The 21,960-nt window shown below is 49.7% G+C and overlaps 25 non-coding genes across 25 annotated transcripts; all 25 read left to right on the plus strand.

The window, feature by feature from the left end:
• The first annotated feature begins 131 nt into the window (after positions 1–131).
• LOC135630440 (5S ribosomal RNA) lies at positions 132–250 on the plus strand. The gene has a single exon (XR_010493966.1). It is a non-coding gene; the product is annotated as a 5S ribosomal RNA (ribosomal RNA).
• A 350-nt stretch (positions 251–600) lies between these two features.
• Positions 601–719, plus strand: LOC135630438 (5S ribosomal RNA). The gene has a single exon (XR_010493964.1). It is a non-coding gene; the product is annotated as a 5S ribosomal RNA (ribosomal RNA).
• A 350-nt stretch (positions 720–1,069) lies between these two features.
• On the plus strand, positions 1,070–1,188 carry LOC135630580 (5S ribosomal RNA). Its single transcript, XR_010494102.1, has one exon. It is a non-coding gene; the product is annotated as a 5S ribosomal RNA (ribosomal RNA).
• A 350-nt stretch (positions 1,189–1,538) lies between these two features.
• On the plus strand, positions 1,539–1,657 carry LOC135630449 (5S ribosomal RNA). Its single transcript, XR_010493975.1, has one exon. It is a non-coding gene; the product is annotated as a 5S ribosomal RNA (ribosomal RNA).
• Positions 1,658–1,926: 269 nt separating this feature from the next.
• Positions 1,927–2,045, plus strand: LOC135630461 (5S ribosomal RNA). The gene has a single exon (XR_010493986.1). It is a non-coding gene; the product is annotated as a 5S ribosomal RNA (ribosomal RNA).
• A 520-nt stretch (positions 2,046–2,565) lies between these two features.
• LOC135630196 (5S ribosomal RNA) lies at positions 2,566–2,684 on the plus strand. Its single transcript, XR_010493725.1, has one exon. It is a non-coding gene; the product is annotated as a 5S ribosomal RNA (ribosomal RNA).
• A 350-nt stretch (positions 2,685–3,034) lies between these two features.
• On the plus strand, positions 3,035–3,153 carry LOC135630473 (5S ribosomal RNA). Its single transcript, XR_010493997.1, has one exon. It is a non-coding gene; the product is annotated as a 5S ribosomal RNA (ribosomal RNA).
• Positions 3,154–3,503: 350 nt separating this feature from the next.
• LOC135630312 (5S ribosomal RNA) lies at positions 3,504–3,622 on the plus strand. Its single transcript, XR_010493840.1, has one exon. It is a non-coding gene; the product is annotated as a 5S ribosomal RNA (ribosomal RNA).
• Positions 3,623–3,972: 350 nt separating this feature from the next.
• LOC135630400 (5S ribosomal RNA) lies at positions 3,973–4,091 on the plus strand. Its single transcript, XR_010493924.1, has one exon. It is a non-coding gene; the product is annotated as a 5S ribosomal RNA (ribosomal RNA).
• A 350-nt stretch (positions 4,092–4,441) lies between these two features.
• On the plus strand, positions 4,442–4,560 carry LOC135630286 (5S ribosomal RNA). The gene has a single exon (XR_010493814.1). It is a non-coding gene; the product is annotated as a 5S ribosomal RNA (ribosomal RNA).
• Positions 4,561–4,684: 124 nt separating this feature from the next.
• LOC135630484 (5S ribosomal RNA) lies at positions 4,685–4,803 on the plus strand. The gene has a single exon (XR_010494008.1). It is a non-coding gene; the product is annotated as a 5S ribosomal RNA (ribosomal RNA).
• Positions 4,804–5,323: 520 nt separating this feature from the next.
• Positions 5,324–5,442, plus strand: LOC135630132 (5S ribosomal RNA). The gene has a single exon (XR_010493659.1). It is a non-coding gene; the product is annotated as a 5S ribosomal RNA (ribosomal RNA).
• Positions 5,443–10,101: 4,659 nt separating this feature from the next.
• LOC135630353 (5S ribosomal RNA) lies at positions 10,102–10,220 on the plus strand. Its single transcript, XR_010493879.1, has one exon. It is a non-coding gene; the product is annotated as a 5S ribosomal RNA (ribosomal RNA).
• A 330-nt stretch (positions 10,221–10,550) lies between these two features.
• Positions 10,551–10,669, plus strand: LOC135629816 (5S ribosomal RNA). Its single transcript, XR_010493381.1, has one exon. It is a non-coding gene; the product is annotated as a 5S ribosomal RNA (ribosomal RNA).
• A 350-nt stretch (positions 10,670–11,019) lies between these two features.
• Positions 11,020–11,138, plus strand: LOC135630478 (5S ribosomal RNA). Its single transcript, XR_010494002.1, has one exon. It is a non-coding gene; the product is annotated as a 5S ribosomal RNA (ribosomal RNA).
• Positions 11,139–11,488: 350 nt separating this feature from the next.
• LOC135630214 (5S ribosomal RNA) lies at positions 11,489–11,607 on the plus strand. The gene has a single exon (XR_010493743.1). It is a non-coding gene; the product is annotated as a 5S ribosomal RNA (ribosomal RNA).
• Positions 11,608–11,893: 286 nt separating this feature from the next.
• LOC135630499 (5S ribosomal RNA) lies at positions 11,894–12,012 on the plus strand. Its single transcript, XR_010494022.1, has one exon. It is a non-coding gene; the product is annotated as a 5S ribosomal RNA (ribosomal RNA).
• Positions 12,013–12,362: 350 nt separating this feature from the next.
• Positions 12,363–12,481, plus strand: LOC135630551 (5S ribosomal RNA). Its single transcript, XR_010494073.1, has one exon. It is a non-coding gene; the product is annotated as a 5S ribosomal RNA (ribosomal RNA).
• A 350-nt stretch (positions 12,482–12,831) lies between these two features.
• LOC135629864 (5S ribosomal RNA) lies at positions 12,832–12,950 on the plus strand. Its single transcript, XR_010493427.1, has one exon. It is a non-coding gene; the product is annotated as a 5S ribosomal RNA (ribosomal RNA).
• Positions 12,951–13,300: 350 nt separating this feature from the next.
• LOC135629905 (5S ribosomal RNA) lies at positions 13,301–13,419 on the plus strand. Its single transcript, XR_010493467.1, has one exon. It is a non-coding gene; the product is annotated as a 5S ribosomal RNA (ribosomal RNA).
• Positions 13,420–13,769: 350 nt separating this feature from the next.
• Positions 13,770–13,888, plus strand: LOC135629906 (5S ribosomal RNA). The gene has a single exon (XR_010493468.1). It is a non-coding gene; the product is annotated as a 5S ribosomal RNA (ribosomal RNA).
• Positions 13,889–14,238: 350 nt separating this feature from the next.
• LOC135630535 (5S ribosomal RNA) lies at positions 14,239–14,357 on the plus strand. The gene has a single exon (XR_010494057.1). It is a non-coding gene; the product is annotated as a 5S ribosomal RNA (ribosomal RNA).
• A 350-nt stretch (positions 14,358–14,707) lies between these two features.
• LOC135630496 (5S ribosomal RNA) lies at positions 14,708–14,826 on the plus strand. Its single transcript, XR_010494019.1, has one exon. It is a non-coding gene; the product is annotated as a 5S ribosomal RNA (ribosomal RNA).
• Positions 14,827–15,176: 350 nt separating this feature from the next.
• On the plus strand, positions 15,177–15,295 carry LOC135630416 (5S ribosomal RNA). Its single transcript, XR_010493941.1, has one exon. It is a non-coding gene; the product is annotated as a 5S ribosomal RNA (ribosomal RNA).
• Positions 15,296–15,645: 350 nt separating this feature from the next.
• Positions 15,646–15,764, plus strand: LOC135629865 (5S ribosomal RNA). The gene has a single exon (XR_010493428.1). It is a non-coding gene; the product is annotated as a 5S ribosomal RNA (ribosomal RNA).
• Positions 15,765–21,960: the final 6,196 nt, after the last annotated feature.

Genomic DNA, 21,960 nt, shown 5'->3' on the forward strand with positions numbered 1-21,960 from the left:
GGAGAGAGCTTGCGATAGGGATTTCGGGATCGTTCGAGAAAGCGCCGACGGTTTCGTGACGGGCAAGGGGCTCCGGACGTTGATGCGCCGGCCGCGACGTGCACATAGGCGAGGGACGAAGCACCCGAAACCGTTGCGATCATACCAGCACTAAAGCACCGGATCCCAACAGAACTCCGAAGTTAAGCGTGCTTGGGCGAGAGTAGTACTAGGATGGGTGACCCCCCGGGAAGTCCTCGTGTTGCACTCCTTTTTGCGTCCCGAGATACGAAACTTCTTCGGTAGACCTCCGAGACGATTGTTTTCGGGCACGGGATTTGCCGTGACAGCTACGCAGTCAGTATCGTGGGGCTCGGAAAGAGCTTTTCGGATTGGGGTCGCAATAGCGATTCCGAGATCGTTCGAGAAAGTGCCGATGGTTTCGGCGCGATCTTGCCGTGACCGATACGCAGTCGTCGTGCTAGGGCTCGGAGAGAGCTTGCGATAGGGATTTCGGGATCGTTCGAGAAAGCGCCGACGGTTTCGTGACGGGCAAGGGGCTCCGGACGTTGATGTGCCGGCCGCGACGTGCACTCAGGCGAGGGACGAAGCACCCGAAACCGGTGCGATCATACCAGCACTAAAGCACCGGATCCCATCAGAACTCCGAAGTTAAGCGTGCTTGGGCGAGAGTAGTACTAGGATGGGTGACCCCCCGGGAAGTCCTCGTGTTGCACTCCTTTTTGCGTCCCGAGATACGAAACATCTCACGTAGACCTCCGAGACGATTGTTTTCGGGCACGGGATTTGCCGTGACCGCTACGCAGTCAGTATCGTGGGGCTCGGAAAGAGCTTTCCGGATTGGGGTAGCAATAGCGATTCCGGGATCGTTCGAGAAAGTGTCGATGGTTTCGGCGCGAGCTTGCCGTGACCGATACGCAGTCGTCGGGCTAGGGCTCGGAGAGAGCTTGCGATAGAGATTTCGGGATCGTTCGTGAAAGCGCCGACGGTTTCGTGACGGGCACGGGGCTCCGGACGTTGATGCGCCGGCCGCGACGTGCACATAGGCGAGGGACGAAGCAACCGAAATCGGTGCGATCATACCAGCACTAAAGCACCGGATCCCATCAGAAATCCGAAGTTTAGCGTGCTTGGGCGAGAGTAGTACTAGGATGGGTGACCCCCCGGGAAGTCCTCGTGTTGCACTCCTTTTTGCGTCCCGAGATACGAAACATCTCCCGTAGACCTCCGAGACGATTGTTTTCGGGCACGGGATTTGCCGTGACCGCTACGCAGTCAGTATCGTGGGGCTCGGAAAGAGCTTTCCGGACTGGGGTAGAAATAGCGATTCCGGGATCGTTCGAGAAAGTGTCGATGGTTTCGGCGCGAGCTTGCCGTGACCGATACGCAGTCGTCGGGCTAGGGCTCGGAGAGAGCTTGCGATAGGGATTTCGGGATCGTTCGTTAAAGCGCCGACGGTTTCGTGACGGGCAAGGGGCTCCGGACGTTGATGCGCCGGCCGCAACGTGCACATAGGCGAGGGACGAAGCACCCAAAATCGGTGCGATCATACCAGCACTAAAGCACCGGATCCCATCAGAACTCCGAAGTTAAGCGTGCTTGGGCGAGAGTAGTACTAGGATGGGTGACCCCCCGGGAAGTCCTCGTGTTGCACTCCTTTTTGCGTCCCGAGATACGAAACATCTCCCGTAGACCTCCGAGACGATTGTTTTCGATTCCGAGATCGTTCGAGAAAGTGCCGATGGTTTCGGCGCGAGCTTGCCGTGACCGATACGCAGTCGTCGGGCTAGGGCTCGGAGAGAGCTTGCGATAGGGATTTCGGGATCGTTCGAGAAAGCGCCGACGGTTTTGTGACGGGCAAGGGGCTCCGAACGTTGATGCGCCGGCCGCGATGTGCACATAGGCGAGGGACGAAGCACCCGAAACCGGTGCGATCATACCAGCACTAAAGCACCGGATCCCATCAGAACTCCGAAGTTAAGCGTGCTTGGGCGAGAGTAGTACTAGGATGGGTGACCCCCCGGGAAGTCCTCGTGTTGCACTCCTTTTTGCGTCCCGAGATACGAAACATCTCCCGTAGACCTCCGAGACGATTGTTTTCGGGCACAGGATTTGCCGTGACCGCTACGGAGTCAGTATCGTGGGGCTCGGAAAGAGCTTTCCGGATTGGGGTCGCAATAGCGATTCCGAGATCGTTCGAGAAAGTGCCGATGGTTTCGGCGCGAGCTTGCCGTGACCGATACGCAGTCGACCTCCGAGACGATTGTTTTCGGGCACGGGATTTGCCGTGACCGCTACGGAGTCAGTATCGTGGGGCTCGGAAAGAGCTTTCCGGATTGGGGTCGCAATAGCGATTCCGAGATCGGTCGAGAAAGTGCCGATGGTTTCGGCGCGAGCTTGCCGTGACCGATACGCAGTCGTCGGGCTAGGGCTCGGAGAGAGCTTGCGATAGGGATTTCGGGATCGTTCGAGAAAGCGCCGACGGCTTCGTGACGGGCAAGGGGCTCCGGACGTTGATGTGCCGGCCGCGACGTGCACTTAGGCGAGGAACGAAGCCCTCGAAACCGGTGCGATCATACCAGCACTAAAGCACCGGATCCCATGAGAACTCCGAAGTTAAGCGTGCTTGGGCGAGAGTAGTACTAGGATGGGTGACCCCCCGGGAAGTCCTCGTGTTGCACTCTTTTTTGCGTCCCGAGATACGAAACATCTCCCGTAGACCTCCGAGACGATTGTTTTCGGGCACGGAAATTGCAGTGACCGCTACGCTGTCAGTATCGTGGGGCTCGGAAAGAGCTTTCCGGATTGGGGTCGCAATAGCGATTCCGAGATCGTTCGAGAAAGTGCCGATGGTTTCGGCGCGAGCTTGCCGTGACCAATACGCAGTCGTCGGGCTAGGGCTCGGAGAGAGCTTGCGATAGGGGTTTCGGGATCGTTCGAGAAAGCGCCGACGGTTTCGTGACGGGCAAGGGGCTACGGACGTTGATGTGCCGGCCGCGAAGTTCACATAGGCGAGGGACGAAGCACCCGAAACCGGTGCGATCATACCAGCACTAAAGCACCGGATCCCATCAGAACTCCGAAGTTAAGCGTGCTTGGGCGAGAGTAGTACTAGGATGGGTGACCCCCCGGGAAGTCCTCGTGTTGCACTCCTTTTTGCGTCCCGAGATACGAAACATCTCCCGTAGACCTCCGAGACGATTGTTTTCGGGCACGGGATTTGCTGTGACCGCTACGCAGTCAGTATCGTGGGGCTCGGAAAGAGCTTTCCGGATTGGGGTAGCAATAGCGATTCCGGGATCGTTCGAGAAAGTGTCGATGGTTTCGGCGCGAGCTTGCCGTGACCGATACGCAGTCGTCGGGCTAGGGCTCGGAGAGGGCTTGCGATAGAGATTTCGGGATCGTTCGTGAAAACGCCGACGGTTTCGTGACGGGCAAGGGGCTCCGGACGTTGATGCGCCGGCCGCGACGTGCACATAGGCGAGGGACGAAGCACCCGAAATCGGTGCGATCATACCAGCACTAAAGCACCGGATCCCATCAGAACTCCGAAATTAAGCGTGCTTGGGCGAGAGTAGTACTAGGATGGGTGACCCCCCGGGAAGTCCTCGTGTTGCACTCCTTTTTGCGTCCCGAGATACGAAACATCTCCCGTAGACCTCCGAGACAATTGTTTTCGGGCACGGAATTTGCAGTGACCGCTACGCTGTCAGTATCGTGGGGCTCGGAAAGAGCTTTCCGGATTGGGGTCGCAATAGCGATTCCGAGATCGTTCGAGAAAGTGCCGATGGTTTCGGCGCGAGCTTGCCGTGACCAATACGCAGTCGTCGGGCTAGGGCTCGGAGAGAGCTTGCGATAGGGGTTTCGGGGTCGTTCGAGAAAGCGCCGACGGTTTCGTGACCGGCAAGGGGCTACGGACGTTGATGTGCCGGCCGCGACGTTCACATAGGCGAGGGACGAAGCACCCCAAACCTGTGCGATCATACCAGCACTAAAGCACCGGATCCCATCAGAACTCCGAAGTTAAGCGTGCTTGGGCGAGAGTAGTACTAGGATGGGTGACCCCCCGGGAAGTCCTCATGTTGCACTCCTTTTTGCGTCCCGAGATACGAAACATCTCCCGTAGACCTCCGAGACGATTGTTTTCGGGCACGGGATTTGCCGTGACCGCTACGCAGTCAGTATCGTGGGGCTCGGAAAGAGCTTTCCGGATTGGGGTAGCAATAGCGATTCCGGGATCGTTCGAGAAAGTGTCGATGGTTTCGGCGCGAGCTTGCCGTGACCGATACGCAGTCGTCGGGCTAGGGCTCGGAGAGAGCTTGCGATAGGGATTTCGGGATCGTTCGTTAAAGCGCCGACGGTTTCGTGACGGGCAAGGGGCTCCGGACGTTGATGCGCCGGCCGCGACGTGCACATAGGCGAGGGACGAAGCACCCAAAATCGGTGCGATCATACCAGCACTAAAGCACCGGATCCCATCAGAACTCCGAAGTTAAGCGTGCTTGGGTGAGAGTAGTACTAGGATGGGTGACCCCTCGGGAAGTCCTCGTGTTGCACTCCTTTTTGCGTCCCGAGATACGAAACATCTCCCGTAGACCTCCGAGACGATTGTTTTCGGGCACGGGATTAACGTTGATGCGCCGGCCGCGACGTGCACATAGGCGAGGGACGAAGCACCCGAAACCGGTGCGATCATACCAGCACTAAAGCACCGGATCCCATCAGAACTCCGAAGTTAAGCGTGCTTGGGCGAGAGTAGTACTAGGATGGGTGACCCCCCGGGAAGTCCTCGTGTTGCACTCCTTTTTGCGTCCCGAGATACGAAACATCTCCCGTAGACCTCCGAGACGATTGTTTTCGGGCACGGGATTTGCCGTGACCGCTACGGAGTCAGTATCGTGGGGCTCGGAAAGAGCTTTCCGGATTGGGGTCGCAATAGCGATTCCGAGATCGTTCGAGAAAGTGCCGATGGTTTCGGCGCGAGCTTGCCGTGACCGATACGCAGTCGACCTCCGAGACGATTGTTTTCGGGCACGGGATTTGCCGTGACCGCTACGGAGTCAGTATCGTGGGGCTCGGAAAGAGCTTTCCGGATTGGGGTCGCAATAGCGATTCCGAGATCGTTCGAGAAAGTGCCGATGGTTTCGGCGCGAGCTTGCCATGACCGATACGCAGTCGTCGGGCTAGGGCTCGGAGAGAGCTTGCGATAGGGATTTCGGGATCGTTCGAGAAAGCGCCGACGGCTTCGTGACGGGCAAGGGGCTCCGGACGTTGATGTGCCGGCCGCGACGTGCACTTAGGCGAGGGACGAAGCACCCGAAACCGGTGCGATCATACCAGCACCAAAGCACCGGATCCCATCAGAACTCCGAAGTTAAGCGTGCTTGGGCGAGAGTAGTACTAGGATGGGTGACCCCCCGGGAAGTCCTCGTGTTGCACTCCTTTTTGCGTCCCGAGATACGAAACATCTCCCGTAGACCTCCGAGACAATTGTTTTCGGGCACGGGATTTGCTGTAATATCCCTCGCTTTTTAAAATTTTTAATAAAGATTTATTTATAAATTGGAGAATCTATATGTAAATATAGAAATTTCAAAGACTAAACTGTGAAGTTGTAAAAAGAAGTAAATAAAGAAAAACCGAAAATTTCGGTTTTACCCCACCGCCTCCCACGCACTCTCTGTTTCTTCGAGAAACAGAGAGGAGCGGTGGGGCATGAGGAGTGAAGAAAAGAAGAAGAAGAGGGAGAGGAGAAGAAGAAGAAGAAGAAGAAGAAGAGGAGGTGGCTGCAGCGAGGGCTGCAGCGAGGAGCTGTGGGGCGTGGGGAGAAGAAGAGACGAAGAAGAGGGAGAAGAGAAGAAGAAGAAGAAGAAGAAGAAGAAGAAGAAGAAGAAGAAGAAGAGAGGAGGATAGCTGCGGCAAGGCTGCAGCGAGGAGGTGTGTGGCTTTGGGGAGGAAAAGGGAAGAGGAGAAGAAGAGAAGGAGAAGAAGAGGGAAAAGAGAGCAGCTGCAGCAGCCAGGGCTGCAGCACCTCTGTTTCCCGCAGGTGGAAACAGAGGAGAGGATGTGTGGGGCGTTGAGGATGAAAAGGGAAGAAGAAGAAGAAGAAGAAGAAGAAGAAGATAGCTGGAGCAAGGCTGCAGCGAGGAGATGTGTGGCCTTGGGGAGGAAAAGGGAAGAGGGGAAGAGGAGAAGAAGAAGAAGAGGAAGAGAAAGAGGTGTGATACCTCTGTTTCCTGCAGAGGAAACAGAGGAGAGGGTGTGTGTGACGCCGGGAAAGAAGGGGCTGCAGCTGCGGCGATGGCAGCTGCAGCTGGAAGAGAAGAAGAAGAGGAAGATGAGCAGGGGAGGAGGGAGAGGTTGCGGCCGTGGCTGCGGCCGCGACTGCAGCAGTTGCAGCGGGGAGAGAAGAAGAAGAAAGGAAGGAGAAGGAAGAGGAGAAGGGAAAGAAGTAGCTGCGGCTGCGGTTGTGGCAGCTGCAGCTATGGCAGGGAAAGAGGAAGAGAAAAAGGAAAGGAAGAAGAAGAGAAAGGGAAGGAGAGGAAGAAGAGAGGAAGAGGAGAAGGGGCTGCGGCTGCGGCGATGGCAGCTGCAGCTGTGGCAGGGAAAGAGAAAAAGGAAAGGAAGAAGAAGAGAAAGGGAAGGAGAGGAAGAAGAGAGGAAGAGGAGAAGGGGCTGCGGCTGCGGTGATGGCAGCTGCAGCTGTGGCTGGGAAAGAAGAGAAGGAAAGGAAGAAGAAGAGAAAGGGAAGGAGAGGAAGAAGAGAGGAAGAGGAGAAGGGGTGGCAGCTGCGGCAGTGGCAGCTGCAGTTGGAAGAGAAGTAGGAGAGGAAATAGAGTAGCAGAGGAAGTAGAGGCTGCCGTTGTGGTGGCTGCGGCCATGGCTGCGACTGTGACTGCGGCAGTTGCAGCCGGGAAAGAAAGGAAAGGAAAGGGGGAAAAAAGGGGCTGCGGACGGGATTGCGGCCGCAGCGGCAGCGACTGCGTATGCAGCAGTTATGTCTGCGAAAGAAGGGAAGAAGGAAATAGTGCAGTGGAAGGGGGCTGCGGTTGTGACCGCAGTTGCGGTCGTGGCTGCGATTGTGGCAGCGGCAGCGGCGGCGGCTGTGGCAGCTGCGTTTGGGAAAGAAAAAGAAGGAATGAGAGTAAGAGAGAGCAGGTGACTGTGCCTCGATGTTCGACACGTGATGTAGTTACGAAGAAAGGAAGAAAACAGGAGCACAAAACGAAACAGAGAGAGGACACGGAGGAAAAGTAGAAAGATTGGACTGGCACCTTCCTTGGATATTCAGATCAAAATATTTGAAAGGCAAGTTCCCTGATCGTTTCTCCTATAATTGCTCTGATATGTCTTATTGCAAGTTCCCTGATCGTTTCTCCTATAATTGCTCTGATATGTCTTATTGCAAGTTCCCTGATCGTTTCTCCTATAATTGCTCTGATATGTCTTATTGCAAGTATCCTGATCTTTCCTCACTGTCAATTTTATCTCCACATTTGCTTTGAATATGAGGAACTTTGAATTGTTCTAGCCTTGCATTTGATATATCTCCTGTTTAGACGTAACGATTCGAATCTGTGCAACTTATGAGATTCTGACCTTTTGATACCGAGCTGCTTATAAGCCTTTGTGGAAACTCTGATTTGTTCAAAACTGATTTCATTGGAACCTAGACTCGTAGACCTTTCCTTGATATATGGATTGAAAGATTTGGAATCTAAACACCTGCCCAGTTATCTGTTGAATCTGACATTATGAATTCTGCCAATAGAGATTTTGTTCTACGACTCTTGCTTACCAAATTATTTGTAACTCTCTCTGTTGGACAATTCAATTCATATGAAGCCTGTCTTATCTGAAAGTATTATCCAATGATTATTTCTGAGTAAATTGGAGCACGATTGATAGTTTGAATCATTTGTTCAATGTGCCTTCTGTATTCTGCCAGAAATCGAGCTTTGGTCGATTTCTCATATTCTGGTTTCATTCCTTTGGAAATTGATATCCTTTAGCTTTCTTATTCAATTGAGCTTTATATTACTGCTTTGAATTCTTGTATGCTCTTGTCCTAAAAATTATTTGCATTCTTGAAAACTGTTGTGTAACGTTTATGCTATATCGTATTGACTCATATAGGCACATGTATATCCTATTGTTCCGCATTTGCTTTCGATATGTGCCTATTCCAGTTTCATTCCTTTGGACATTGAATTCATCAAATCTTCTTATTGAATTGAGTTATATGTGATTGCTTGGATTCCATATGTGCCCTTGCTTTCAATTCCTTTCAAATCTGAATATACTTGTGAAAGATTATTGCTTACTTCGGATTGACTCGTAAAGGCACATGTACGTTTTGTTGTTCCGCGTGTGCTTCCAATATATGCTACTTATTATTGAAACTGCCCTTTTGTACTTTGGTGTGTGGGATTGTCTGGACCTTTGCCAGAAATGGTAAAGGGTATGCGCTATTTGCCCGCTATGTGGGGTCCCGCTATGAGGGATATTCTGTATGCGCTTATTGCCCGCTACGTGGGTATGTGATTAGAGCCTGCGATGCTCTGCTGGCCCCCTTTGACTTCACCTAGACGTGGGTGGATGGAGCTCCCAAACGTGGGAGACTTTTGTCAGGTGGTCATTCAGAAATGGATGAATCACATTCTGACTGAGATCCCACTACACCTTCTGTATGTTTGATATGATATCCAGAGCTTTGGTTATGTGTTTCTGTACATGCTTTGGATAAGATTGATATGTTTGCAACGTCAAAGACGACGTTTGAGCTTCTGTACGGTATTTGTTATTGATATGCTCTGAAATGTTTCCTCCACTGTTGATATGTTTCGAAATGTTCTATATGTCATTGATATGCTCCGGAACATTTCATACGCCATTGATATGCTCCAATTACTCTGTGCTCCATTTGCTATGAATTGATATGTTCTGAAATGTCCTATCGGTCATTGATATGCTCCAATTACTCTGTGCTCCATTTGCTATGAACTGATATGTTCTGAAATGTCCTATCTGCCATTGATATGATCCAATTACTCTGTGCTCCATTTGCTATGAACTGATATGTTCTGAAATGTCCTATCTGCCATTGATATGCTCCAATTACTCTGTGCTCCATTTGTTATGAATCAAATATGTTCTGAATGACATGATACTTATGATTTTGTATCTAATGAGATGGTATCCTTGAGAATTCTTATATTCTGCCTTACATTATGATACCTTACTCGTTTGAAACCGTTCCTTTTGTTCTGAATATGTTTTGTCACTTGCTGAGCCGTTTTTGGCTCACTCCGTTGTTATATAAATCTTTCAGGTCAGCTTGTCACTCTTCGAGATGTTTGATTTGGGCTGAGGCAGTGGATAGCTATTCAGAATTATGGGCAAGTCTTGTCGGTTGTTATGCTATTGTTGTATAAGCATATTTTGTATGTAATGAAATGTTCTGATGATCGAAATGGATATACTGTGTAAAAGTGTTAGAAGATCTCTGTTATTTGGAATTTCGGAATGTTAAGTCTAATTTATGACGATATGAACTTGTGGTGAATAGTTGGAGTTCTGATTGTATAATTTATTTAGCTTGTGGATTTATAAATGTTGTTCATGTTTGTCAAGTTGGCTTGGGTTGCCATAAATGTGAAATATCGAGTGATGTGATATATGATTTTAAAATGCACATGTTTTATGGATGTGAATTTGATTGAATGTTTTTCAGTGTCCTCAAACGTTAGTTTGGATCCTGGATTGGTCTGTGACGAAAAGTTTAAAAATCATGGATATATTTTGAGGGGGCGTGACATTTGCCGTGACCGCTACGCAGTCAGTATCGTGGGGCTCGGAAAGAGCTTTCCGAATTGGGGTCGCAAAAGCGATTCCGAGATCGTTCGAGAAAGTGCCGATGATTTCGGCGCGAGCTTGCCGTGACCGATACGCAGTCGTCGGGCTAGGGCTCGGAGAGAGCTTGCGATAGGGATTTCGGGATCGTTCGAGAAAGCGCCGACGGTTTCGTGACGGGCAAGGGGCTCCGGATGTTGATGTGCCGGCCGCGACGTGCACTTAGGCGAGGGACGAAACACCCGAAACCGGTGCGATCATACCAGCACTAAAACATCGGATCCCATCAGAACTCCGAAGTTAAGCGTGCTTGGGCGAGAGTAGTACTAGGATGGGTGACCCCCCGGGAGGTCCTCGTGTTGCACTCCTTTTTGCGTCCCGAGATACGAAACATCTCCCGTAGACCTCCGAGACGATTGTTTTCGGGCACGGAATTTGCCGTGACCGCTACGCAGTCAGTATCGTGGGGCTCGGAAAGAGCTTTCCGGATTGGGGTCGCAATAGCGATTCCGAGATCGTTCGAGAAAGTGCCGATGGTTTCGGCGCGAGCTTGACGTGACCGATACGCAGTCGTCGGGCTAGGGCTCGGAGAGAGCTTGCGATAGGGGTTTCGGGATCGTTCGAGAAAGCGCCGACGGTTTGGACGTTGATGCGCCGGCCGCGACGTGCACATAGGCGAGGGACGAAGCACCCAAAACCGGTGCGATCATACCAGCACTAAAGCACCGGATCCCATCAGAACTTCGAAATTAAGCGTGCTTGGGTGAGAGTAGTACTAGGATGGGTGACCCCCCGGGAAGTCCTCGTGTTGCACTCCTTTTTGCGTCCCGAGATACGAAACAACTCCCGTAGACCTCCGAGACGATTGTTTTCGGGCACGGGATTTGCCGTGACCGCTACGCAGTCAGTATCGTGGGGCTCGGAAAGAGCTTTCCGGATTGGGGTAGCAATAGCGATTCCGAGATCATTCGAGAAAGTGCCGATGGTTTCGGCGCGAGCTTGCCGTGACCGATACGCAGTCGTCGGGCTAGGGCTCGGAGAGAGCTTGCGATAGGGATTTCGGGATCGTTCGAGAAAGCGCCGACGGTTTCGTGACGGGCAAGGGGCTCCGGACGTTGATGCGCTGGGCGCGACGTGCACATAGGCGAGGGACGTAGCACCCGAAACCGGTGCGATGATACCAGCACTAAAGCACCGGATCCCATCAGAACTCCGAAGTTAAGCGTGCTTGGGCGAGAGTAGTACTAGGATGGGTGACCCCCCGGGAAGTCGTCGTGTTGCACTCCTTTTTGCGTCACGAGATACGAAACATCTCCCGTAGACCTCCGAGACGATTGTTTTCGAGCACGGGATTTGCCGTGACCGCTACGGAGTCAGTATCGCGGGGCTCGGAAAGAGCTTTCCGGATTGGGGTCGCAATAGCGATTCCGAGATCGTTCGAGAAAGTGCCGATGGTTTCGGCGCGAGCTTGCCGTGACCGATACGCAGTCGTCGGGCTAGGGCTCGGAGAGAGCTTGCGATAGGGATTTTGGGATCGTTCGAGAAAGCGCCGACGGTTTCGTGACGGGCAAGGGGCTCCGGACATTGATGTGCCGGCCGCGACGTGCACTTAGGCGAGGGACGAAGCAACCAAAACCGGTGCGATCATACCAGCACTAAAGCACCGGATCCCATCAGAACTCCGAAGTTAAGCGTGCTTGGGCGAGAGTAGTACTAGGATGGGTGACCACCCGGGAAGTCCTCGTGTTACACTCCTTTTTGCGTCCCGAGATACGAAACATCTATCGTGGGGCTCGGAAAGAGCTTTCCGGATTGGGGTCGCAATAGCGATTCCGAGATCGTTCGAGAAAGTGCCGATGGTTTCGGCGCGAGCTTGCCGTGACCGATACGCAGTCGTCGGGCTAGGGCTCGGAGAGAGCTTGCGATAGGGATTTCGGGATCGTTCGAGAAAGCGCCGACGGTTTCGTGACGGGCAAGGGGCTCCGGACGTTGATGTGCCGGCCGCGACGTGCACTTAGGCGAGGGAGGAAGCACCCGAAACCGGTGCGATCATACCAGCACTAAAGCCCCGGATCCCATCAGAACTCCGAAGTTAAGCGTGCTTAGGCGAGAGTAGTACTAGGATGGGTGACCCCCCGGGAAGTCCTCGTGTTGCACTCCTTTTTGCGTCCCGAGATACGAAACATCTCCCGTAGACCTCCGAGATGATTGTTTTCGGGCACGGGATTTGCCGTGACCGCTACGCAGTCAGTATCGAGGGGCTAGGAAAGAGCTTTCCGGATTGGGGTCGCAATAGCGATTCTGAGATCGTTCGAGAAAGTGCCGATGGTTTTGGCGCGAGCTTGCCGTGACCAATACGCAGTCGTCGGGCTAGGGCTCGGAGAGAGCTTGCGATAGGGATTTCGGGATCGGTCGAGAAAGCGCCGACGGTTTCGTGATGGGCAAGGGGCTCCGGACGTTGATGTGCCGGCCGCGACGTGCACTTTGGCGAGGGAGGAAGCACCCGAAACCGGTGCGATCATACCAGCACTAAAGCACCGGATCCCATCAGAACGTCGAAGTTAAGCGTGCTTGGGCGAGAGTAGTACTAGGATGGGTGACCCCCCGGGAAGTCCTCGTGTTGCACTCCTTTTTGCGTCCCGAGATACGAAACATCTCCCGTAGACCTCCGAGATGATTGTTTTCCGGCACGGGATTTGCCGTGACCGCTACGCAGTCAGTATCGTGGTGCTCGGAAAGAGCTTTCCGGATTGGGGTCGCATTAGCGATTCCGAGATCGTTCGAGAAAGTGCCGATGGTTTCGGCGCGAGCTTGCCGTGACCGATACGCAGTCGTCGGGCTAGGGCTCGGAGAGAGCTTGCGATAGGGATTTCGGGATCGTTCGAGAAAGCGCCGACGATTTCGTGAAGGGCAAGGGGCTCCGGACGTTGAGGAGCCGGCCGCGACGTGCACTTAGGCGAGGGACGAAGCACTCGAAACCGGTGCGATCATACCAGCACTAAAGCACCGGATCCCATCATAACTCCGAAGTTAAGCGTGCTTGGGCGAGAGTAGTACTAGGATTGGTGACTCCCCGGGAAGTCCTCGTGTCGCACTCCTTTTTGCGTCCCGACGTACGAAACATCTCCCGTAGACCTCCGAGACGATTGTTTTCGGGCACGGGATTTGCCGTGACCGCTACGCAGTCAGTATCGTGGGGCTCGGAAAGAGCTTTCCGGATTCGGGTCGCAATAGCGATTCCGAGATCGTTCGAGAAAGTGCCGATGGTTTCGGCGCGAGCTTGCCGTGACCGATACGCAGTCGTCGGGCTAGGGCTCGGAGAGAGCTTGCGATAGGGATTTCGGGATCGTTTGAGAAAGCGCCGACGGTTTCGTGACGGGCAAGGGGCTCCGGACGTTGATTTGCCGGCCGCGACGTGCACTTAAGCGAGGGACGAAGCACCCGAAACCGGTGCGATCATACCAACACTAAAGCAACGGATCCCATCAGATCTCCGAAGTTAAGCGTGCTTGGGCGAGAGTAGTACTAGGATGGGTGACTCCCCGGGAAGTCCTCGTGTTGCACTCCTTTTTGCGTCCCGAGATACGAAACATCTCCCGTGGACCTCCGAGACGATTGTTTTCGGGCACGGGATTTGCCGTGACCGCTACGCAGTCAGTATCGTGGGGCTCGGAAAGAGCTTTCCGGATTCGGGTCGCAATAGCGATTCCGAGATCGTTCGAGAAAGTGCCGATGGTTTCGGCGCGAGCTTGCCGTGACCGATACGCAGTCGTCGGGCTAGGGCTCGGAGAGAGCTTGCGATAGGGATTTCGGGATCGTTTGAGAAAGCGCCGACGGTTTCGTGACGGGCAAGGGGCTCCGGACGTTGATTTGCCGGCCGCGACGTGCACTTAAGCGAGGGACGAAGCACCCGAAACCGGTGCGATCATACCAACACTAAAGCAACGGATCCCATCAGATCTCCGAAGTTAAGCGTGCTTGGGCGAGAGTAGTACTAGGATGGGTGACTCCCCGGGAAGTCCTCGTGTTGCACTCCTTTTTGCGTCCCGAGATACGAAACATCTCCCGTAGACCTCCGAGACGATTGTTTTCGGGCACGGGATTTGCCGTGACCGCTACGTAGTCAGTATCGTGGGGCTCGGAAAGAGCTTTCCGGATTGGGGTCGCAATAGCGATTCCGAGATCGTTCGAGAAAGTGCCTATGGTTTCGGCGCGAGCTTGCCGTGACCGATACGCAGTCGTCGGGCTAGGGCTCGGAGAGAGCTTGCGATAGGGATTTTGGGATCGTTCGAGAAAGCGCCGACGGTTTCGTGACGGGCAAGGGGCTCCGGACGTTGATGTGCCGGCCGCGACGTGCACTTAGGCGAGGGAAGTAGCACCCGAAACCGGTGCGATCATACCAGCACTAAAGCACCGGATCCCATCAGAATTCCGAAGTTAAGCGTGCTTGGGCGAGAGTAGTACTATGATGGCTGACCCCCCGGGAAGTCCTCGTGTTGCACTCCTTTTTGCGTCCTGAGATATGAAACATATCCCGTAGACCTCCGAGTCGATTGTTTTCGGGCACGGGATTTGCCGTGACCGCTACGCAGTCAGTATCGTGGGGCTCGGAAAGAGCTTTCCGGATTTGGGTCGCAATAGCGATTCCGAGATCGTTCGAGAAAGTGTCGATGGTTCCGGCGCGAGCTTGCCGTGACCGATACGCAGTCGTCGGGCTAGGGCTCGGAGAGAGCTTGCGATAGGGATTTCGGGATCGATCGAGAAAGCGCCGACGGTTTCGTGACGGGCAAGGGGCTCCGGACGTTGATGTGTCGGCCGCGACATGCAATTAGGCGAGGGACGAAGCATCCGAAACCGGTGCGATCATACCAGCACTAAAGCACCGGATCCCATCAGAACTCCGAAGTTAAGCGTGCTTGGGCGAGAGTAGTACTAGGATGGGTGACCCCCCGGGAAGTCCTCGTGTTGCACTCCTTTTTGCGTCCCGGGATACGAAACATCTCCCGTAGACCTCCGAGACGATTGTTTTCGGGCATGGAATTTGCGGTGACCGCTACGCTGTCAGTATCGTGGGGCTCGGAAAGGGCTTTCCGGATTGGGGTCGCAATAGCGATTCCGAGATCGTTCGAGAAAGTGCCGATGGTTTCGGCGCGAGCTTGCCGTGACCGATACGCAGTCGTCGGGCTAGGGCTCAGAGAGAGCATGCGATAGGGATTTCAGTATTGTTCAATAAAGCGCCGACGGTTTCGTGACGGGCAAGGGGCTCCGGACGTTGATGTGCCAGCCGCGACGTGCACTTAGGCGAGGGACGAAGCACCCGAAACCGGTGCGATCATACCACCACTAAAGCACCGGATCCCATCAGAACTCCGAAGTTAAGCGTGCTTGGGCGAGAGTAGTACTAGGATGGGTGACCCCCCGGGAAGTCCTCGTGTTGCACTCTTTTTTGCATCCCGAGATACGAAACATCTCCCGTAGACCTCCGAGACGATTGTTTTCGGGCACGGAATTTGTCGTGACCGCTACGCAGACAGTATCGTGGGGCTCGGAAAGGGCTTTCCGGATTGGGGTCGCAATAGCGATTCCGAGATCGTTCGAGAAAGTGCCGATGGTTTCGGCGCGAGCTTGCCGTGACCGATACGCAGTCGTCGGGCTAGGGCTCGGAGAGAGCTTGCGATAGGGATTTCGGGATCGTTCGAGAAAGCGCCGACGGTTTCGTGACGGGCAAGGGGCTCCGGACGTTGATGCGCCGGCCGCGACGTGCACTTAGGCGAGGGACGAAGCACTCGAAACCGGTGCGATCATACCAGCACTAAAGCACCGGATCCCATCATAACTCCGAAGTTAAGCGTGCTTGGGCGAGAGTAGTACTAGGATTGGTGACTCCCCGGGAAGTCCTCGTGTCGCACTCCTTTTTGCGTCCCGACGTACGAAACATCTCCCGTAGACCTCCGAGACGATTGTTTTCGGGCACGGGATTTGCCGTGACCGCTACGCAGTCAGTATCGTGGGGCTCGGAAAGAGTTTTCCGGATTCGGGTCGCAATAGCGATTCCGAGATCGTTCGAGAAAGTGCCGATGGTTTCGGCGCGAGCTTGCCGTGACCGATACGCAGTCGTCGGGCTAGGGCTCGGAGAGAGCTTGCGATAGGGATTTCGGGATCGTTCGAGAAAGCGCCGACGGTTTTGTGACGGGCAAGGGGCTCCGGACGTTGATTTGCCGGCCGCGACGTGCACTTAAGCGAGGGACGAAGCACCCGAAATCGGTGCGATCATACCAACACTAAAGCAACGGATCCCGTCAGATCTCCGAAGTTAAGCGTGCTTGGACGAGAGTAGTACTAGGATGGGTGACCTGTAACACCCCTCATTTCCGAATGTTCGTATAAATTTCTGGTGATAACGTAAGCATCTATTTTAATTGACAAAAGAAATAGAGTATGATTCAGAGGTAACTTATTTGTAAGATTTGGGAGATCTGTTCAAAAAAAAAAGAGAAAAGAAAGAATCTGAGGCCCTATATGTAAACCCTAAGGACCTAATCGTGAATATGATAAAAACAAGGACTAAACTGCAAAATGCACCAAATGACAAATTCCACCGCTTAAGCCTCTCTGCCTTCGTTCTTAAGGAAGCAGAGGAGGCAGCTTGTGGGTGATCAGGGAAAGAAAGAAAGAAAGAAGAAGAAGAAGAAGAAGAAGAGAGAAAATTGGGGCTTTTAGGGTTCTTGCTTTAATCTTGTCATTTCGGGTCAAATTTCCAAAGGCAAGTGTTCTAACCCCATCCTACAGCAGTATTAGACTCTGTTTTTATGTTGATTCAAAATAAATTGGAAGATTTCTATTTAGAAACTGATATCTCTCTCCTTGGACATAAAACCATAGAATCTGAAAGTTTTTTTTCGGTAAACTGACCCCTAAGCACTGTTTCAGCTATAAGTTTTAGTACAGAATGAGGATTCAGGCAGGAACTATTTTTGTTTGAAATTAGACTCGTATATATTTCTTTTGACACCGATTTTGTAGATTTTGGACACCGAATACTTACCCAAAAATTTGTTTCAAAAGAGCCTACAAACGCTGTAAAACAGAGTTCAAGATTTCTGACCTTTCGATACTAAAACGCCTATAACTCCCTGTTGAAAATTCTGGTTTGTACCAAACTGATTTTATTTGAAACTAAACTTGAAATTATCTCTTTTGACATATAGTTTGAAAATTTTGGAGTTCAATTGCCCACCCTATCGTCTGTTGAATCCGACCTTATAAATTCTGCAAAACAGTGATTGTGATTTTGACCTTGTGTTACCAAATCAGAGGTAACTCTGTGTTGGGAGCCCTGTTTCATATGAAATCTGTTCCATCCGAATATAGATTGATATATGGTTCGACCATAGCCTTCTTATGGGTATTGGAGCATAATTGTTATTCTGAAATATTTGTTTGATGTGCCACTGGAATTCTGTCCGAAATCGAGCTTTGGTCGATTACGCGTATTCTGTTCCATTTCCTTTGGATACTTGAATTCGCCTAATCTTCTTATTGGAATTGAGCTGATTATGATTGTTTGGAATCCCTGTACACTCTTGCTTTCATTTCTTTCCTAAAATGAATACTTTTGTGAGAGATTTGTTCCTTGCATCACATTGCTTTTGAAAAGGCACATGTACGTTTGGTTGTTCCGCGTGTGCTTCTGTTATATGCTACTTATTGTTGAAACTGCCTTCTTGTACTCTGGTGTGTGGGATTGTCTGGACCTTTGCCAGAAATGGTAAAGGGTATGCGTTGATTTGCCCGCTTTGTGGGGTCCCGCTTTGTGGGATATTCTGGTATGCGCTTATTTGCCCGCTTTGTGGGGTCCCGCTTTGTGGGATATTCTGGTATGCGCTTATTTGCCCGCTTTGTGGGGTCCCGCTTTGTGGGATATTGCTTGGATGAATCACATTCTGACTGAGATCCCACTACACCCTCTATATGTTTGATATGACATCCAGAGTTTTGGTGAGTTATTTCTGTTCGTGCTCTGGATAGTTATGATATGATTGCAACGTCAAGGACGACGTTTTAGCTTCTGTACGACATATGAGTTTGATATGCTCTGAAATGCTTCATTCACTGCTGATTTTGCTTCGTAATGTTCCCTATGTCGTTGATGTGATTTGGAACATTTTATATGCCATTGATAAGCTCCGATATGTTTCCTTTGTTTCTGATATGCTCCAATTACTCTATGCCCCATCTGTCAGGAACCAAATATGTATGATTAAAAAGGACAATTATGATTCTGCTCCTAATAATATTATGTATACGAAATCGTATATTCTGCTTTGTGTTTGAAACTGCATCTCTTTGGAAATTGTACTATTTTGATATGGATATGTTAGTCACTTGCTGAGCTCTTTATGCTCACCCCATTTGTTGATAAATTTTTCAGGATAGCGTATCGCTTGCTTAAATGTTAAGAATGGGCTGAGGCAGTGGAAAGTTTAGAAGACGTTGGGCAGAACTTTTGTTAGCATATATGTAGTTGTGTATAAGCTACGCTGCATCTAATGAAATGTGACTATGAATCTAAACCTGTGGATTTTGTGTAAGTTAAAGGATCCCTCATGTATAGGGTTTTGGAATGTTAAATTAAATTCGTGTAATGATATGAACTTATGGTAAATCGATGATTGTGGTGACTGCATGGATTTCCCCACTTGTGGATTTATATTGTGGTTTTTATTTTGATGAGTTGAGTTCAGATTGTATAAATTATCGAGTGATGTGTGCTATGTTTATGAATTGCACAGGGTTATGAATTGATAGATTATAGAAGTGAAATTTTTGATCCGAATGTTTTCTTAGTGACCTCAAATGTGTGTTTGGATCCTGGGTTAGTTGTGGCGAAAAAATTTAAATATCATGGATATTTTTAGGGGCGTGACAGAGGTGGTATCAGAGCATGATTTGAGAATCACTAAGAATATTATCTTTATTTGAGGTTTATTGACTACCATTTAGAGATTGATCAAAGAAAATGTTCTTTTGATGTTTTAGGAAGCGAGGATGACGAGATCATCTGGTTCTCCTATTGCATCTACTGCTGATCAATTGAGTGGTATTATGCGGACTTTGGAGACTATGGCACAAGTGATGCAACAACAACAACAACCTGTCCAACAAGGAAATAATGATGGGACAGAGACATCAAACCAGACGGGGTTGGGAATTGGACAGTTTAAGAAGCTTAGTCCTCCCAGTTTCAGTGGTGAGTCTGATCCAATGGTGGCGGAATGATGGATGATGCAGATAGAGAAAATATTTGATGCCTTAAATTACTCTGATGAACGAAAGGTTTTTCTTGCCACCTTTATGCTGGAGGGAGAAGCTGAACACTGGTGGAGAATGATTAAGAGGATGTCTGAAATCAAACATGAGCCAATGACATGGAAGTTATTCCAAGAAAAGTTTAACGATAAATATTTTTCAGAATGTATGAGAGAGCAAAAAGAATTGGAGTTCTTGAATCTTATCCAGGGAAGTATGACGGTTACAAAGTATGAATCTAAATTTACTGAGCTCTCCAGGTTTGCCACACATATGACTGATGATGAATCTAGAAAGGTAAGAAGGTTTGAAAGGGGATTACGGCCGGCAATAAGAAGCCGAATGTCAGCTTTAAAATTACAAACATATGCTGATACGGTAGAAAGAGCTTTGAAAATTGAAAGAGACATGGAGGAAATTCAAGAAATCATTGGCAAGAACCAAAGGGACAAATTTACTAGCAAAAGCAGGAGAGTAAATGAATACGAAGATAGTAACAAGAGGTTTAAGACATCTGGATTTGAGAAAAGGAAACCATGGGGGAGGACTCAGTTATGTGAAAAATGCGGGTTAAATCATGAGACAAGTCGGTGTTTTCGGGTGATTGGAGCATGTTTTAATTGTGGAAAGCTAGGTCATCAAATAAAAGATTGCCCACTGAACAGGAAAAGAGAGCCATTGTCTCCTAGACCCTCAGCCCATGCTAGAGTATACGCTATCACTGAACAAGATTCTAGAGCTTCTAAATCAGTGGTGGAAGGTATTCTTCATGTTTCTAAAAGAAATGCAAAAGTTTTGTTTGATCCCGGCTCCAACTTATCGTTTGTTTCAAAATACTTTGCTTGTCACTTGGATATTCTACCTAAACCCCTAGATTATATGTTATATGTAACAACTGCTGTTGGAGATTCATTGGCAACAAAATTGGTCTACCCATCTTGTTTGATCTCTATTGGAGACCACGAACTCCTTGCTGATTTGATTCTCCTAGAGATCCAGGGTTTTGATATTATACTTGGCATGGATTGGTTATCTTCTCATCACGCCAGTATTGATTGTTACAAGAAAATAATTACTTTCTGCATACCAGATCAGCCTATATTTTTCTTTGAGGGCATTAAGCATGATTTGCCTCCTTGCTTGATATCAGCACTTCAAGCTTATCGTCTTATGCAGAAAGGTTGTTTTTGTTATATGGTGTGTGTAAAGGAGCATTCAAACCAGGAAACCCACCTAGATGAAATTTCAGTGGTCAAAGAATTCCCTGATGTATTCCCAGATGACTTGCCTGGTTTACCTCTAGATAGAGAGGGTGAATTTGCTATTGATCTGGTCTCCAGTACAACCCCAATATCTAAGCCTCCCTACAGAATGGCACCACTCGAGCTAGAGGAATTAAAGAAGCAAATACAAGAATTATTAGATAAGGGTTTCATACGACCCAGTGTGTCCCCATGGGGTGCTCCGGTACTAGTAGTGAAGAAGAAGGATGGAACATTGAGGCTTTGTATTGATTATAGACAGTTGAATCAGGTGACCATCAAAAACAAATATCCCATACCTAGAATTGATGATTTGTTTGATCAACTGCAGGGTGCACAAGTATTCTCTAAGATTGACTTGAGGTCAGGTTACTATCAGCTAAAGATCAAGGAAGAGGATATTTCAAAAACAGCTTTCAGAACTCGATATGGTCATTATGAATTCTTGGTGATGCCGTTTGGTTTGACAAATGCCCCTGCAGCTTTTATGGAACTAATGAATAGGATATTTCAACCGCTCTTGGATATCTGTGTAATTGTATTTATTGATGACATATTGGTGTATTCAAAGAGTAACCAGGAGCATGAGGAACACTTGAGTGATGTGTTGTCCATACTAAGAGAAAAGAAGTTGTATGCGAAGTTCAGCAAATGTGAATTTTGGTTGAATGAAGTTGCTTTCTTAGGCCATGTGATTTCAGGGAAGGGTATATCTGTTGATCCAAGGAAAATAGAAGCTGTAGTTGAATGAGAAGTACCAACAAATGTAACAGAGGTTAGAAGTTTCTTGGGCATGGCAGGTTATTATAGGAGATTTGTGGAGGGATTTTCTCGAATTGCTCAACCTCTCACCAAACTCACTAAGAAGAATATGAAATTTGTATGGGGCGATGATTGTGAGCAAAGCTTTCAAGAGTTAAAAAGAAGATTGACTAGTGCCCCTATTCTCACTATTCCAAGTGGTAGTGAGGGATTTGTAGTTTATACTGATGCTTCAAGAAAGGGCTTAGGATGTGTTTTGATGCAGGAAGGGAGAGTAATTGCTTATGCTTCTAGGCAACTTAAGGGTTATGAATTGAATTATCCAACTCATGATTTGGAATTAGCAGCAATCATTTTTGCTCTAAAGATTTGGAGACATTATTTGTATGGTCGACAGTTTGAAATCTTTACTGATCACAAGAGTCTAAAATATATTTTCACTCAGAAAGAGCTAAACATGAGGCAGCGAAGATGGATAGAACTTCTGAAGGATTATGATTGTGCCATCCGTTATCACCCGGGCAAGGCCAATGTTGTAGCTGATGCACTTAGTAGGAAATCTACAAGTTTTATGGCTAGTCTGGTCGTGAAGCAATGGAAGTTATTAGAAGAAAATTCTGATTTGAAAGCTTTGAGGAAAGAGCAAGACTCGATGATATTGATGGCCTCCATTCAAGTGCAATCTGATCTTATTCAACAAATTAAGAAAGGACAATTACGAGATCCATATTTAATCTACTTGAGGAATGAAGTAGAAAAAGAATTGAAGCCACAA

The sequence above is a fragment of the Musa acuminata genome, chromosome BXJ3-1, assembly GCF_036884655.1.
Source record: "Musa acuminata AAA Group cultivar baxijiao chromosome BXJ3-1, Cavendish_Baxijiao_AAA, whole genome shotgun sequence".
In the NCBI taxonomy this organism is placed as follows: Eukaryota; Viridiplantae; Streptophyta; class Magnoliopsida; order Zingiberales; family Musaceae; genus Musa; species Musa acuminata.